The sequence below is a fragment of the Polypterus senegalus genome, chromosome 10 (assembly GCF_016835505.1).
Source record: "Polypterus senegalus isolate Bchr_013 chromosome 10, ASM1683550v1, whole genome shotgun sequence".
Taxonomy (NCBI): Eukaryota; Metazoa; Chordata; class Cladistia; order Polypteriformes; family Polypteridae; genus Polypterus; species Polypterus senegalus.
The window spans coordinates 25,900,309-25,910,082 of record NC_053163.1 but is presented as its reverse complement, the minus strand read 5'-3'; the positions used below and the strand labels follow the sequence as shown (position 1 = coordinate 25,910,082).

The following is a 9,774-nucleotide window of genomic DNA, read 5'->3' as shown; positions in this document are numbered from 1 at the left end:
GAGGTCTAAAACATCAAGATTCATCAAAATCTCGAAATCAATTTTTTTTTACGATTACAATACTTTCCCTACGAGAAAGTAAATCGGACTCAGGGAGGTCTAAAACTTTGAGATTCATCAAAATCTCGAGGTCATATTTTTGGACGATTACAATACTTTCCCTATACTTTGAATATGAGAAAGTAAAAATCGTCACATGGAAAAATAAAAACAATAATAATATGTGTTTTAAGCACCAATTACAAGGATGCTTCCTTCTTTTGTTTATTTAGAATAAAGTGAAAAGTCACTGTAAGCCATTTGTGTCAATCTGTTGATAAACAGGAGCTGAAAAGACTTCATCAAGTTTGGTGCAGTCCAGACCTACTGGTCTCTTGATCCAGAAATCCTGATTATCGGATTTTTTGCTGTTTTCTAAATCCAGACTAGTTCTGTCAGCAGCAGACATCTGAAGAAATGGAAAATAGCCAATAATAAATTATTTAGAAGAAAATTATTGGTTGATGACATTTGGGAGTAGCAGCATGAACTACAGTATATAGTATGGGTATAAACACAGATTCAGAGTGGGACAAAACGGGTAAAATCTAAAATATTTGAAAGCCTGTGTACTCCCTGGGGGTATAACTTGACAATTTAGTTTAAAAATCATCACAGTTTTTGGTTAGCTAAGAGCCCATGTATACCAATATGTCATCCAGATGCTTTGAAAAATTGTAAAGGTTTCTGCATCAATTACATAACTTCATAGTTTTTCCAAATTTCCACAGCCGTTTGCATGATGAGGTCCTTCCTATCCTGGCACCCTTCTCAAATTCACTTCCCCTTAAAGGGATACTACGCCCAATAATGTTATTTTTTTTCTATGTTACTTAGACCATGTGGTTTGCAGTGAGGCCTGAGAAAAACTCTTAATCTCTTGTTTTCATGGCGAATGGAGATAACAGAGAGACAGACAGGTTGTAAGCATTGACCACAGCGAACAATATAAGAACATCAATGAAAATAAACCTCATATTAATCATGCAGTCTAATCCAAATGTCAAGCCATCCAATCATATGCTCTCAACGGGTAAAACACATGCATTTATAGCTAAAAAATATTTGAGCAGTGCACGCAGAGGATGCATGTTCATAGAAGTTCAAGCTTTTGGATTGAATACCACCCTCATTAACTGGTCAAGAGTCTTATCTTCAGATCTGTTACCTGTCCTTCCTTGGCTTCTGTTTAACTTTCTTACTGTGTCTTCTTTGTTCTTTTTTAATTCTATTGTATGTTTTATTATTATTTTTTATGTACTGTATGTTATTTCCCTAATAAGGTATTTTATGTTAAGTTAGTTTCTATGTTTACAACTATGTTCTGCTATTTCCCTTGTATTTTGTGTGTGGTTCCCCAAGAGGTGGCACCAGACGCCACTAAAGAACCTCCTCCAACCAATAAAGGCATGCTGGGAATTGCAGTCCCTCCCATTCTACAATAATTACTGCACTGATTCGCAAAAGGATTGTGTTCTTTTGTAAGAGTTTCTTGCATTATTTTGCAAAACCATTGCATTATTTCACAAACTTTTTCCATTATTTTGCAATAATTAATCCATTATTTCACAAATGTATTTCACTATTCTGCCAGATCATTATGTTCTTCTGCAATAATTATTGTGTTATTTCACAAATGTATTACATTCTTTTGTAATAATTATTGAAGTATTTTGCAAAAGTATTGTTGTCTTCCAATAATGATTGCATTATTTCACAAAAGTAATGCATTATTTTGCAAAAGCATTATGTTCTTCTGCAATAATTGTGCTGTTTTGCAAAAGTATTGTGCTGTTTTGCAATAATTATTGCATTATTTTGCAAACGTTTTCTGTTCTTTTGCAATAATTATTGTATTGATTTACAAAAGTATTATGTTCTTTGCTTTGCATTGCGTTCTTTTGCAGTAATTTTTGCATTATTTTGCAAACGTATTGTGCTGTTATGCAATAATTATTGCATTATTTTGCAAATGCGTTCTGTTCTTTTGCAATAATTATTGCATTATTTTACAAAAGTATGACATTCTTTTACAATAATTATTTCATTATGTCAGAAAAGTATTGCATTGTTTAGCAAAGGTATTGTATTTCTTGGTAACTACTTCATTATTTCACAAAAGTATTGAATTATTTTGAAAAAGTATTATGTTCTTTTGCATAATTTTTGCATTATTTTGCAAAAGTATTGTGCTATTTTGTAATAATTATTGTGTTATTTTACAAAAGATGTTGTCTGATGTGGTGGGTATCCTGTTGGACGGGGTGCTCTGGAGGTCATGTGACAGCTAGTGACAGAGTGATTCACTGTGTCAGGTGACAAGAACTGAACATAAATCATGGGGATTACAATTAACCCTGCATATGCTGAGGAATAAAGTTAATCTGCAGAGTTTAGGGTCGCAGGCAGTCAGTGATAATAGTTAGTCAGCTAACATCACATTATAATGTGACCTTGAGAGATGCTCTGGACACAGTGGCTCCCCTTTAAACAAAAGTGATCAAAGCACATAGAAACTCTCCCTGGTTTAATGAAAATACTCGAGCTCTTAAATTAGAGTGCCGAAAACTGGAGCGCAGATGGGAAACAACAAAGCTACATGTCTTTCAAATTGCATGGACAGAGAGTGTAAATAAATATAAAAAAGCCCTCTTTAAAGCTCGCTCAGAATACTATACTACATTAATAGATAGCAATAATAAAAATCCTCGGGTACTGTTTAGAACAGTGGCTAAATTAACAAAAGGCAATTCACATCAACAGTGCAAATAGATATTAAGAGTACAGACTTTATGAACTTCTTCAATGAGAAAATAAAAAATATAAGATCCCAGATCTCAGCATCACAGTACAAACCAAATACTAACTTAGCAGACCCTGCCGCACATTGCATTCAGCACTTTAATAATTTTAATCCTGTAACTCACCAGGAAGTCTTAAGTTTAATTACTAAAATGAAGCCCACTACTTGTTCCCTAGATCCAGTGCCAACAAAACTAGTAAAAAGTGCCTTGGATGTTCTTGCAGCACCTATTTTAACAATTATCAATAGTTCATTACTGCATGGCACCGTACCTGATGTACTAAAAGTGTCAGTCATTAAACCTTTACTTAAAAAGTCAGACCTAGACCCACACATACTAAATAATTATAGGCCTATTTCAAATTTACCATTTCTCTCTAAAATACTAGAAAAAGTAGTCGCCAGTCAGCTTCAGCCACACCTTACGCATTACAATTTATTTGAGAAATTCCAGTCTGGTTTTCACACTGGTCATAGTACAGAAACGGCACTAACACGGGTTGTAAATGACATTCTGATATCCTCTGATGAAGGAAACTCCACTGTAATTATGTTGTTGGACTTAAGTGCAGCATTTGACACCATTGACCATTCTATTTTACTGCACAGGCTAGAAAACAATGTTGGGCTTACAGGCCCCGCGCTCGCTTGGTTCAGTTCTTATTTATCAAATCGATTCCAGTATGTGCAGAAATGTGCAGACAGTACTCCATCATTATACACAGAAGTTCAATATGGTGTCCCGCAGGGCTCAGTACTGGGACCTTCTCTGTTTTCACTTTACATGCTTCCACTGGGATCTCTCATTAGGAAACATAATGTTAATTTTCACTCGTATGCAGATGACACCCAGGTATACCTTTCATTTAAATCAAATGAAGTTTCTCCGATGTTGTCTTTAATTAGTTGTGTTAGTGAATTAAAGGAGTGGATGAATGATAACTACTTGTCTTTAAATACAGATAAACAGAGATGTTAATTGTTGAAGGGAATGACGCTAATCACAGCAATATTTTGTCATCATTTAACTCAGTTGGAATCCCAATTAATTTTACTGAATCAGCCCACAATCTAGGAGTTATCTTTGATTCTAGCATCTCATTTAAAGCACATATTAAAAAGTTGTCCAAAACATGTTTCTTCCATCTTAAAAATGTTAGGAAATTAAGGTGCTTTCTAAATAAACAGGATTGTGAGAAATTAATTCATGCATTTATCTCTAGTAGGATTGACTACTGTAATGCGGTGTTCACTGGATGTTCAAACTGTTCTTTATACAGCCTCCAGTTAATCCAAAATGCGGCTGCAAGAATTATTACAAGAACAAGAAAATATGAACACATAACTCCAGTTCTTAAATCCTTACACTGGCTCCCAGTTAAGTTTAGGGCAGATTTCAAAATCCTCCTTTTAACATATAAAGCATTAAATGGCCAAGGTCCGACTTACTTGTCTGAACTTATCATGACTTACAAACCTGAGCACATTAAGATCTCAAGATGCCGGTCTGCTTAGGATTCCAAGGATTAATAAAATAACAGTGGGAGGTCGAGCTTTTAGTTACAGGGCCCCTAAACTGTGGAATGGTCTTCCTGCTTCTATAAGAGATGCCCCCTCGGTCTCAGCCTTTAAATCTCGGCTGAAGACTCACTACTTCAGTTTAGCATATCCTGACTAGAGCTGCTGATTAACTGTACATACTGCATCTCTGTTGTCAGTCATTAGCACTAAAACATAAGTAACATGATTGTTATAATTTGTTACTAACCCTCACCTATTCTGTTTCTGTTCTCGGTACTCAAATGTGGCAATTGGTGCCACGGCCCACCTGCCAAGTTGTTTGCCTGCCTATGGTAAAGTCATCCCTGATGGAGGATCACAGGAATCATGGGAAAAGGGGTCCTTTCATCGGATTGGCTGGCGAGCAACGTTTCAGCCGTGGAATGGCCAAATGGGGAGGCAGCTTGATGGATGAGGTCTCCAGGACTCTAAAAATATCCAAATCTTATTATGTGATATCATCTACTGTTAAATTCTGCTCCATGCTTTTAAAATTTTTATCATTATGCTGTATTAAGGATTTGTTCTGTTCTGTGTATTGTATTGTATTGTATTGACCCCCTTCTTTTGACACCCACTGCACGCCCAACCTACCTGGTAAGGGGTCTCTCTTTGAACTGCCTTTCCCAAGGTTTCTTCCATTTTTCCCTACAAGGTTTTTTTTTGGGGGGAGTTTTTCCTTGTCTTCTCAGAGATTCAAGGCTGGGGGGCTGTCAAGAGTCAGGGCCTGTTAAAGTCCATTGCGGCACTTCCTGTGTGATTTTGGGCTATACAAAAATAAACTGCATTGTATTGTATTGTATAATCACAGCAGCCCTGAGTGTAACTGAGGGTAACGTGGCTAGTATTTTATAATTATGGACTACTTGATTTTATCTGCTTAATTAGCTTTGTTGAGTATTATCATAGACTGGGTTATTTTCTCCCGCTTTTTAAACCATTCAGCCATCTATCTATCCATTTATTCTCTTAACCCGGGGTCTGCAGAGCATCTAGGAGCCCATCCCAGCCATCATTAGGCACAACACCTGGACAGACAGCCATTCCATAAAATTCTCTTTCATTTCTTTTATTTTTTTTATTTTTTTCATATTTTTGTTACAAAATACATGTAGCTTCCCTTTGACAAACCCTGTAAATATACGACACAATGTACTATATCTTATTCAATACAAATTCTTTAAAATATAGAGGTTGGAATATTTCAGTTTTCAAAATCAATGACCTTCCTTTTGGGATTTTCTGGAAAACCAGGCAGCATTGCCACTGATAGTTTTATTCAGCCAAAAAGATGCTTACAAACTCAACCTTTTACAGAATGTTGCTGTACATGTTTTATTAATACATTGAAAATCTCACATATTTGATTAATAATATATACTTTAACAGAATAACTATTAAAAAGCATCTAAAAAACTTAATTAGGTATAGTCAGAGTGTTTTTGTTTTCCAAAAACAACTTTTTTTTAAACAATCTGTAAAAATGTTATAGCTATTTATTATGAAAAAAAAACAATGTATTGTTAAAACAAAAACCTTAATTTCTCATGCAATTATTTCGTTGGAGTACTGTAGCAGAAATCAAAATGCTTTTCAAACTTCTTTTGGACACTCAGTAGCTTGGACGCTTTGTAAGGCTGGATGCACTCCTGTAAAACAATCGAGACATGTTTGTTAGTCAGCGTTTTAACACGAGTCTGTCAAGACTAGAAGGAGGGCGGCTTAAAAAAGCCCAGGGCTTGCTAAATAATTGACTTCAAGCCTGTCATGAAAAACACCTGACAACACAAAGACGTTTAGGCAGAGCACTGTTTGTTAGACTTCACTTATCAGGTGTGACCACTAGGGGGCATTACAGCACCCCATATCCCGGACAAAACCTCACAGACCCAAGTCCCTATTTTAAATAAAAAAGTTTTATTACAAATAATTACCTTGACAATGGCTTCTTAATTTTACTGGCACAACTACAATAGAAAAATACATTTTCTTTTCTTTTCCTTTCCTTCACTCCTGAAAGACGACCTGTGTTCCCTTCCACCCAATTCGCCTGGTTGAGGCAGAGTGGCTCCTTTTATCTTAAACCTGGGAGTATTTCCAGTGCCAGGGTATTTCCCTTAGGAAGCACGTCCGGGGAAAACCAAAGGCCAACAAAGTAAGGATCTCAAATTCCTGCAGCACCCCCTGGCGGCACACACAGAACCCAGCAGGGCTGTACGGGACTACAACTCCCAGTAAGCTCTGCAGGTGTCCATATGGGTACCATAGCCCAGGGATGCTGACACCTAGCGTGTCGGGGGAGCCAATGATCCTAATAAGTCATCAACCCCTGTCCCACCATTACACTAGCCTCCTGGCTGGGTATGGGTCTTCAGTCCATTCATGCCAGAGCACCAGTGTATACACTTCTCAGGTAGTATCTGCCAGTCTTCTGACTGAGACAGGAAATACCCTGCCATTCAGTATTGGTGGCCTCCCAGCCAGGTAAAGCATCCTGCACCATCCCAGACAAGAGGTGGGGATATCTGCCAATCATTGCAGGGAACTGCCCTCTGCTCTATTAAACTGGAAGGTCTCCCAGAGTTCTTGGCGGTGCATGTGAATGCGCTAGGGAGTTGGTGAGTTACTGTGTTTTTTCCCTGTGCTTGTGCTTTTGTGTTTTGTACAATTTTTCACCTTCTGCTCTGTTCTCGTCTTTGTCTTAAAATACTTTATTGGGGCTTTGTTCACCTTGGTTTGCCTTTTGGGCTGATTGGAACTTCACAGTGTAACAGAGAATCTTTGTGAAGAATAAACTTTTTATTTAATTAATATGTTCTGTGTTTGCCCAATTGCAAGCTGAGGTTTTAATGGCAATATCCTCCTCTGGTGTACATTTAGGAAGTTTTTAGAACACTGGTGAGTAGAGCTCTCACTGACTTTTTTGAAATGGGCAACATGTGCCATTTTGAGTTCTCACCAGCTCTAGAGATGGTAAGAAGCTTCCACCGGGTTGAAGGTACACGGTTCTCATCATGTCAGCAGACAGAAGACTATTGCTTTAATACGTGCCATCTGCTTAAGACAATGAAATAATCCTCAGCTGAGACATACACACCACAGAAGTGAACAAAAGGCAAAAAAAAAAAATAATCCTGACAGGTTGGACTGGTCTCATAACACAGCAGAACTATTTAAGAAAGTTTTCTACACTGTGTTATACTGGGCTGGTAACATCACCTCAAGAGAGGCCCACCAAGTCAACAAGCTAATTAAAAGGGCAGGCTCAGTTAATAAATGCACTCAGGACCCCCTGGAGGTAGCAGTGAAGGAGAGAATTAAAACAAAACAGAGTGCCATCATGAAAAATGCTGCACATCCTCTCTGTGACACACTAACACTGAGGACTTTCAGCCAACAAATCATTCATCAGAGGTCTATCTATCTATCTATCTATCTATCTATCTATCTATCTATCTATCTATCTATCCCTACCTACTACACTAAAATATCTATCTATCTATCTATCTATTGTAAGCAAGGGCATAGATTACCAGGCTTCCCATGAAGGATGGCTAATGTTTCCCAATCTGGTCAAGAGGCCCTAAGTCCTGGGGCCAAAATGAATCTTTTATTAAGCACAGTTGCTTTTCCACAAAGCAGCAAGTACAATCTCTCCTGGACCAGGTGGAACCTCTAGCTGACAAGGGGGCTTTTTCTCAGTTGCAACCCCTAGCACAATCAATGAACAACAACAGCGCTACCCTCCAGAACTACAACTCTCATGCAGTCCTGTGGGTGTACCAATGGGAGCCATGCCAGTGGGATGCTGCTAACCCATGTATGTGGAGGAACTCATGGCCCCCGCGAGACAGTCTCCCTCTGTCCTTTCATTATGCTGGATTCCCTATTGGGAAAGGAAACAATAACCATCCCAGAAGGAATGCCCATTCACCCATATTATGCGTCCGTTATTATGAACTTTCGGCCAGTTAGAGGAACATTATCCATCCCAGCTGGGAAGTCAGCTGATTTGTGCTCTTCTTTACACCATAGATAGATAGATAGATAGATAGATAGATAGATAGATAGATAGATAGATAGATAGATAGATAGATAGATAGCTTTTAAATTACATTCAAAACATTTGTGTGTGTGTGTGTGTGTATGTGGAAAGATGATTCAGCTGCGGGCACCACCAGTGCAGAGCATGCTCAGGAATGGCATCAAGCAGGCAGAAGTGCATCTGCATGCACAGTGAGGGAGGTGAAGACTTTTGGAGGATGGCCTGTTGGGTGTCAAGAAGGGCAGCAAAGAAGCCAAGTAAAACAGACTGATATTCGGCAAAAGGTACAGGGATTGGACTGCTGAGGACTGCTGGGGGAAATTCATTCTCTCTGTTGAATCCTCTTTCTGATTTTTGGGGCATCCAGAGAAGAAAAGGTGAGCGGCGCTACTATCAGTCCTGTGTCATTCCAACAGTAAAGCATCCAGAGACCATTCATGTCAGGTGGGGTTGCTTCTCAGCCAAGGGAGTGGGCTCACTCACAATTTAGCCTAAGAATACAAACATGAATAAAGAATGGGACCAAAACATCCAATGAGAGTAACTTCTCCCAACCATCCAAGAACAGTTTGGTGACCAACAATGAACAATCCAGCACGATGGAGCACCGGGCCATAAGACAAAAGTGATAACTAAGTGGCTCGGGGAACAAAACATCCAAATTTGGGGTCCAAGACCAATAAACTCCCTAGACCTTAATGCCATTGAGAACTTGTGATCAATCCTTAAGAGGCGGGTGGACAAACAAAAAACCCCCAATTCTGACAAACTCCAAGCATTGATTATGTAAGAATGGGTTGCCATCAGTCAAGATTTGGCTCAGAAGTTGACTGGCAAAATGCAGAGATCTTGAAAAAGAAAGAAGGGCCAACACTGCACATATTGATTCTTTGTATAAGTATAATACAATTGTCAATAAAAGTCTTTGAAACCTATGAAATGCTTGTAATTATACTTCGTATACCATAGAAACATCTGACAAAAACACTGAAGCCGCAAACACTTGGGTCATTCTCAAAACGTTTGGCCACAACTGTATTTATTAATATGGTACTTAAGTAGGGGATATAGACATTTTACAAATTAAAGAGTAGCTTACTTGAGGTAATAGGTGCAGACTATATCATGGATGGCATGGCCATTTCTTTCAGGTCACAAACACATCTCTGGTATGAGGACACACAGAATCCAGACTTCTACAGTATTTGATGTAATTATACAACACTGGAATCCATATACCCAAAGAACTAAAAACTGTAACCTCAGAATGGATGTTGGAATCCATAATTAACGAGAACACTTTCTACCAGATTAGGAAGGCGTCACA

The 9,774-nt window shown here is 38.3% G+C and overlaps 1 protein-coding gene across 1 annotated transcript in view; it reads right to left on the bottom strand.

Annotated features, from left to right (window-relative positions):
- Nucleotides 1-5,657: 5,657 nt before the first annotated feature.
- rac2 (Rac family small GTPase 2) overlaps nt 5,658-9,774 on the bottom strand; it is a 102,064-nt gene continuing 97,947 nt past the window's right edge. Inside the window, exon 7 of the mRNA XM_039765551.1 lies at nt 5,658-6,051. The gene's annotated coding sequence lies outside the window, so the exon portion shown is untranslated. The remainder of the gene's footprint in view (nt 6,052-9,774) is intronic.